Below are 8,367 nucleotides of genomic sequence, written 5' to 3'. Positions count from 1 at the left end.
AAGCTGAGGGAAAACAAAATATGGAGATGATTTAAAATCACTTATGAGACCTGTGCCTGCTAATGCATTTTTTCAAATGATTATGACTTACATAAAATACATTCAGACATCTTCTTCTCATTAGAAATACTGAGTTGAAAAAGATATAACCAGTATCCCAGTGTGTTCCTCTTACATGAGCTTTTGAACCACAGCTACGAACTTGCATCCAACATTGGTATGCCTTAAAATCATATGTTGCTGGATGATGAGACATCTGTGTTCTTACATGGACAATCACATCTACTCCAGCATCAGTGAGAGTGTTTCTAGAGAACAATTGCTGATGTGTTAGCATGGTTTCTATTTTTCTATTGAGACTGGTATACTCCATCTTTGATTTCATATTTTTCTAGCAGATGGGAGTTTCAAAAGAGCTGCTATAGAGAGCTTTTACTGTTATTCACTGCTTTTTCACAGTTAGATAGAAAATGCTGTCAAACATCAATGGAAAGAGAGGGAGCACCACTGGCTTTAGCCATGAAGATGCAGTGAAAACCCTGAAGTAATGACCAAAGTAAGAAAACAAAGCAGTTTTTCTAATGCAAGGTCCATTCAAAGTGGTGGGTGAAGAAGCTCAGAGGATGAAGTCTATGTCCCGACACTGCTAAAGTTGACTTTTTTAGTGTGTCTCAACCAGAGATAGCTCTGGTGGCAAACTTCCACAGCAATTCCTCTTTTAGAAGCAAAACCAAAGGAGCATGAAGAGCAAAGTTATATATCCAACAAAAGATCCTAACACCAGGTAACTGTTTTAATTTTTATTTACTCATGCTCTAAAAACTAAATCTGACTGCATCGTTTTGCTTTCATGAGCAGGTACATTTTCTGAGCACAATTCTGAAGTGATAGTGGACAAAGTGACAGAGAGCCTCAGTAGATTTCTAGTGTAGGGGAAAGGGCTTCAGAGCTGCAAATAATAATCAGAGGCTAAATTCTGCTCTCCATCACACTGGAGAAAATTCAAAGTAATTACCCCACTGACTTCAGTGGAGTGATCCTAGATTTATATTACTGTAAATGACAGCAAAAATTGGACCCAATATAGAAATAATTTATCTAAGGCCCTAAGTATAGTTGCACAATTCAATCTGTAAATAATGCCACTAATGCACATATGGCTAATTTACATCCAGACTATGAGAACATATCCAGTGCTGATTTCCAGGATGCGTGAAGCACTAGGCAGTGCCAAAATAAATTTGCAGTATTCCCATAGCCCTCAAAATCCTTCCAACTTTTGGTGTTGGGAAGAAGATGCACTACAGATATTTTGGAAAAGTGAAATTTTATCTGTTATATGACTAGGTATTGGATAATTCTTAGAAAAAAGGCATAGAAAGCTGTCAAGCAGCACTCCACATCCACTTGCATGAGCTCTGTAAGCTCTCTCCTCTCAGTAAGTTGTTTTTATCTAATTTGTCTCTTACTGGGAGCAGAATTTTAGAAGCAGCTTGAGTTTTCTAAGAATAAACCATGCTTCAAAGAAAGGAGGGTTGTAAGTAACGTTGGAGAAGAGTGCTTGGAGTACATACATTTAATGCACATAAAACTTAACTACAGCAATTTAATTTAGATTCCTTCTCTAATCACATATTTATATTAAGACCTTGCTGAAGCCAAATTGAAATTTATATTGCTAGGAGGCAAAGATGATATAAAATCTGAATTATTCATCAACACAGCAAGAGAAAAAAATTATCCCAAAATACCAAATATTGTCCTGGGCTTTATATCAGCTCTGCAATGTGGGGTGAAGAGATAGAAAATCCATGTCTTGGTTTAACAGGGCTTGAAAGGAGACATGTTAAGTCTAAGCGTAACAAATACATGAATACTCGTTCCTTCCTTCCTTAAGTATTTTATGTTATTTTATTTTGCTCTTTTGTATTGGGGTTATTTTTTATCATCAGGGAAGAAGGGTTCTCCTGTTACCAACACGCAGGAGGTGTTGAGACCCTGCAGTTAACTGCAGATTAATCACGGCTGACTCAGTGCTGCAGGTGGATTCCATTAGACCCTTCAACAACAGAAGAGACATGGGGTAGGGCTTTAGTAGAAGAAAATCTCTGGGAAGAAATTTTGGGGGCAGCTAAGCCTGGGAAAAAGTCTTGGGAATGAGCAGGAAGTTTTTAAATGTGTTGTTTTAGTTAAGACCAAACTTCAAGAAGGACTTTTCAGTCTTTTCAAGGAGCACATTATGCTTTAAGGTGGGTAGGTATTTCATCTGCTTGCTGCAACTGCTAACTTAGTACACAAAGGAGTGATATAACAATTTAATATCCTTACAAATAATTCCCTTTTGTCTGCCCTTATAGGGCAGCCTACTGATGTTGAATGTGTAGATCCTGTAAAGCACTTTTGAGGTCCTAGAGAGGGGAAAAAAAAGTAGAGAAGTTCAAAACTTCCATTTCTAACTGCTTTTTTTTTTAGGACATAATTTTCTGGTATTTGCTGAGAATCTCCTTAAGAGAGTTGATAACTTTGTATAATTTCTGAGGTAATGGTCTCTGAGATCCTTGGAGACCTATAAAGAGAGAATAAATGCATGAGTTATTTAAGCCCAGGAAAAATACCTCCGAAGAAGCCTCATACTAAGACAGTGATAAAAATTTCTTTCTTTTTTTTTTTTTTTTCCTCCTGGTTCATTAGGAAACCAGAAAAGAAGGTCATAATTTTGAAGTTGTTTGCTTCTATTGCTAACGTTTCTTAGGTTCTGTAAAGCACAAAAAAATTATTCTCTGCAGAGATGGCAAAATTATCTTTGACTCTCCTTACATTATTTATGTCAGTTTCCAATACATAAAAGTTGTTTGTGATCTTCAAGCATCAAACATATCTTAAAAAAAAGAATGTGCACGTTTGAGTCTGAAAATGCATGTCACAGCTAATTTCTATTTCTCATGTAACTCTTCAATTTGAGCCCCAGTTTGTATTTCTATGATTTTGGAATGGGTACTTCTCTAAGGGTCAACTTGGAGGTTTCCATGAAGTTTTAGGAGAGCCAACAGCAAATCTGAATGTAGCCCTTAGCACTTAGTCTTAGAAGAGCTGCATGTAACGAGTCCTGTTCCTCGTGGAGGTACTGCTGAAGACAGTTTGAATCCTTCCAGGTCTAGGGCAGGGCAATGGCCTTTCAGTGTGCCTGAGGAACCCCATGGTATTTCAGGTTAGAAGCGCTCAAGGAGTTTGCATAACGGGGATACTTTGATAGAAGAGCCTGCTTATGATTTGTGCAAAAGCTGCTGAGAACTAGGTGTTTTCATGTTTTTCAAAGACTGAATTGAAATCTTACCTAGACAGCTGACTAACATCTTGAGACACAGGCAGTTTGAGTCAAATCTGGATGACTGGCAAGTTTAATTATAGCATTTAGTGACTGTTTTAGAGCATTTAAGCCTCTTTGAACTTCACAATGGATGACCATGTTGAAGGCTGTGAAACAAGATCAACTAAAAATAAACAAAAAAGATGATGTTTCCAACACTCCTAGAGGTACCTGCCATTTATTTGAAGTCTGATATTGCACACAGTTCTACTGTGTCTGTGACTCCAGGTTTCTGGTTGAAAACTACTGGATTTCTATCAGAACAATGGACAATTCTATTGACATGTGCCTGATTTCAGCCCCCCACTCCCCTCCTCAAAGACACATTTCCTTTGCCCTTTTTTTGTATGACCCTGTTTATTGCAGTAATGCAAGAAAGACAGTGAAGAATGAGGCAGGGGAGACACAAATTGCTAGAGAGAACAATGGCACAGAAGTAATGACAGAGACAGTACCTGAGAGGTCAGTACCAATGAGGTGTGTGTAGGGCTGTCAAGAGCTATCAGAGAAGATTCAGCTCTAGTGTTGAGGCCAAATGCTGCCTCCTTTTGAGGAGATGTTCTGTAAGAGTGAACATGAACGTTAAAAGATAGCATGCAGGAGAGTGCCTAACTCACCCAGCCTCAGAAAACCTTGAACATTTTGGGATGCAGACTTTGAGATCAGGACAGAAATGTGATGAATATTCATCTAGCATCTAATATTTACATCAAAATACTGCCAGCTTAATGAATTCTTCTCAAACTAAGAGAGCAGACAAAAACAGTAGCTTGAGAAAAACCTTCCAATTCACAGCAGTGGGTTTGAGCCCAACTATTTGATTTCTGCAATCAATTAATTCTAGTGAATTCCTGAAGAAGTGACTAATTGAAAAAATAACAACAACTAAGATAAAGTTAACAGACAACAATGTTCAGTCTCAAAATCTGCATAGTCTCCCCAGAAAATGTGCAATCTGGACAGTTACAACAGCTACTGAAAGTTAGAGTCAGCTAAACAGAAAGCAGAAGCTTGTTAACATCTCTAGACAAAAACAGCCTGTGCCTCACAGCTACATAATGTTCAAAACGCATCACCCGAGATATGCCAACAAAGAATTATTCAGCAAATAATTTCAAAGAAGGGATAGAATTTTCATAAAAAATAACAAAATGCTTCCTACTTCATAAACAGAATCAGGGAGAAATTAAAGCACCAAATTATCTGCTACAGTTTACAACTGTAAGCACAACTGCTCCGATCCTCTTTAGTGAATACACAACTGGAAATGAAAAGCAGAGGATGGAACTGTCTCAGCAGCACAGGCAAAAAGATTTTCTTGCATTTTCTTTTGCAAGGGCAGCCAGAATATCAAGCCTGATGTTTAACCAGACATACTGTTGGCTCAGGAGGGAGAATTGAGAGGGTATTTCAAATTAATGAAATTGGAAAAAAAATCCACCATAATTCTTGGAATTCCCTCTTTAAAAAACAATGTAGATCTCCTGGGCCAGAAACGTCTGGAAGAATGTGTATTAGATATAGATGGCACACGTGAGGATTAAGGTTCCATATTAAATACACCATAGATATCCACTGCTGTTCTGTGATAAACAATCATTTTTAAAACTCATTCTCATCACTGTGTTACGTTTTCTCTCCAAGTCCGCTCATTCTAAGGGTGTTCTATCACAAACTTTCCAGTCCTTGGGTTTTTTTTGTTTTAAAGGGTTTTGAGCTCAAAATGCTGTTTGGAGTTTGCTATCAAAAGCAGCTCCCTTGTGTGCTATATTGCGGTAAAAAGGATTTCTCTCCAAGGATGGTTGGTAGCTCCTGTATCGTTCTTTGCCTTGTTCCTTTTCCCTGCTCTCCCACCACCTGTGTAGGATTGGAGAAAGAGTTGAGAAAAGCGAGCCCAGAATTCTTGCTGCTGAAGAAAAAGCCATCAAAGCTGGAACATCTGGCCTCAAAAAACTGTTTCTATATTTCTGGTTTGCACTATCTGTTCTGTGCTCCTGGTGGCTGCTCCAATGCCCCCTCTCGTTGTAGATAATGTCCCTCTCTTCTCTGATGTTGTTAGTCCACTTAGGTATCCCTTCCTAAATAAACAACTGTAAATAAACTTGTGGGATTAAGGAGCATTTTGATGATGGGAGCTAACTAGAAGGACTATGGTGACCTTGATACATAAAAAGCCGTAACTCCTTTTCACAGAGAAAGCATGAATTACAGATCTTGCCAAAACCCAATCTAAGCAAAATTCCTCCCTTTACCCAAGAGACATATGAGTTTTAATTATCTCTTTCAGAGTCCCTAGACTTTTCTTCTCTTGTATCTATTTTTGCCTGCATATTCTAATCAGCGAAGAGACAGTGAAAACAGAAATTGTCCATTGCTTCTGTCAGCTTCACAGTATCCTTCCCCACGTGAACTGTTGTTTGGTTAGTGCCCACTTCAAATTCAGGCAGAAAAAATGGCTTCTCAAAGATTAGTCATCCTCATTAGCATTCCCACCGTACTGCTAAGGCAAAGTATTTAATATTAATGACCACTGATATTCCCGCACTGTTTGTCCTGCATCCACAATGCTTGATCTCAACATGGGGAGGAAAAGCAAAAGGGAAGGAATGGTATGGTCTCATAACCAAAATGGTCCCTAGAAAACAAAAAGGATTTTCTAATGTTATATTCACTAAATCATGGACAGTGGTGAGCAAAACCTGCAGTGCACGCAGCCACTGAGATGTGGTGGCGGTTTAGTAAACGGGAATCTGAGTTGTTTCTGGATTAATGCTCCCAACATAGTGCCAGGGGACACTGTGTGGCTGGAGATATCATTATTTCTCTGAAATGTTTTGTCATTTATATCGCACATTACATTCAAGAAGACGACAATGTCCCTGTTCCAAAGAGGATGAAATCAAAAGGCCTGATTGCAACTTGACCCTAGAGGGGTTATAAAAGGGAATAAAATATATCTGGTGGACCTTTGAGCAGAATTCACTTCAAACACAGGGGTGGGGGAGTTGAGAGGGCATCTCCCCAACACCTGCTCCACCAGCTGAGCAGAGAGGAGAGACTGAGAAAGGCTTCACTCTCCTCACATGCCAGAATGTGCATAAGGAGTAAGGGACTAATAATCTGATTATTTTTGAAAACAGGAAAGGCAGATTGGGTATTGTATTGATATATTGTATTCAGAGGTACAAAAGTTCTTCCATCTTCCCCTGTTTAACTGTGTATTCCAGTCAGTCCCTGTTTAGAAAGAGACAATAATAAGAAATTATAGAATAATACCAATAAAAGACAAGGAAAAAGAAAAAATCCTGCCTAAGAGCTCATAAAACTTTTCCTAAGACACAGCATGCAAGACATGATGTTTGACTTAAATTTATGATTAAATAAATACATTCTGCCTACCCAAAATTAATTTCTTGTTTTGATTTGACAAGTGCATCGTGCTTGGTTTTGATTTAGTTCAATGAGGAATAGTCTATTAAAATAGAATTCCTATGCGGTAAAATCCATTTAAGAAATAATGTGATATACACATCCCCCTGTTCTCCAACACGAGCCCCGTGGCCTAAGTCTCCTGCAGAACGCCGTTACCATAATCCTTCCTGGGTCTTCCAGCCTGAAGTACTGCTACTCTTTCCTCAAGCACAGCAGTTCACCCTGAGAGCTTTGTTGACAACTCACTGTGAAACACTTGGGAGAGACCTGAGGATATGGGACACAGGCAGCTGGAGAGGGGGGGAAGCAATTTTCAGGTGAGGGGGATGGCGATTTATCCCCAAGAGTTGATGTGCAGCCTTAATTTGACCATTAGTATCTCACCAAGACAAACCAAGGCTGATAACCATAGCATTTATAACTCTTTAAAATCTCTACTCTAGATAATCCATTTATATGCTTTTGTCTAAATATGATCCCAAGACATGTTCTGAAGTTATCATTTCCAACTGGACCATCTATTTTCTAGTATCCACAAAAATCAGATACAACGTGGAAGAGGAAAGAAGTGCCAGCACTGTGTTAATTATCACAGCACACAGACAAGGATCATTCCCAGTCAAAACGTAAGGGGTATTTAAGTAGTTACTTAAATTGTGTACAGAGATAACATGAGCTGAGACTCAGACTAATGACTATGTGTAGAACTAGTGATCCTCAACCTTTTCTGACCCCGGACATTAACTCCCTCAGCATTAAGAGGTTTGGGCAGCATCATACTTTACTCTCCCTAATGGCCTTCAGCTTTAACTTTTTTAATTTCCTGTAGGTCTCAGCAGTATGAGAAGGTCTCCCAAGCTTTTTGTTGCTCACTAACCCGTGAGCTGTGGACTGGGGACTCATGAGTGAGGGGTGGTGGATGAAGTAATATTTGACTTGGTTGCTGATTTCCCTGGCTGTTATGGTCAGCGGGGGTGGGATGTACAGCCTTGCAACCCCAATTGTGTGTGGGCTGCTGCCTTTTTTTTTTTTTTTTAATAGAAACAAAGTTAATACCTGTGACTCCGCTTACAGGTGCATACCTACACGCACAGGTACGTGCAAAGCCTCTGGGTGTACCATCAACACAATTATGTGCTCGCAGAACATCTGACAATTGTTGTCACTTTCTCATTTGAATCCAACAGAAGTGCCAGGGCGGGCGGATGGGTGGAAAGTAAAGAAGTTCCCGAGATGGCTCGCAGCAGGACGAGCTGACCAAGAGCTCTACAGCTGCCCCCGAGCCCTGATGTAGACTATTAGATAATAACAATGATAATAACAACAACAACGGATGTCTGTGTAATTCCCTCCTCGCCAGAGCTCCGGTAGAGATCCCTCTCCCCTCCACAAATACAAACAGCGATGCATTAACTAACGAGGCAGGGATCTCGGGCACCCCGCGGGCCCAGCTCTCCCTTACCCCCGGGCTGGGGGGGACCCCGGCCTCTCCCCGCCCTGCCTCGGGCAGCACCGCGGGGCGGAGGGGGGGGGCGGGTGTTTCGCCGCCGCCCCGCTCCTCGCGGGGG

The sequence above is a fragment of the Athene cunicularia genome (assembly GCF_003259725.1).
Source record: "Athene cunicularia isolate RWA chromosome 6 unlocalized genomic scaffold, athCun1 chr6_part1, whole genome shotgun sequence".
Taxonomy (NCBI): Eukaryota; Metazoa; Chordata; class Aves; order Strigiformes; family Strigidae; genus Athene; species Athene cunicularia.
This window is presented reverse-complemented; position numbering follows the sequence as displayed.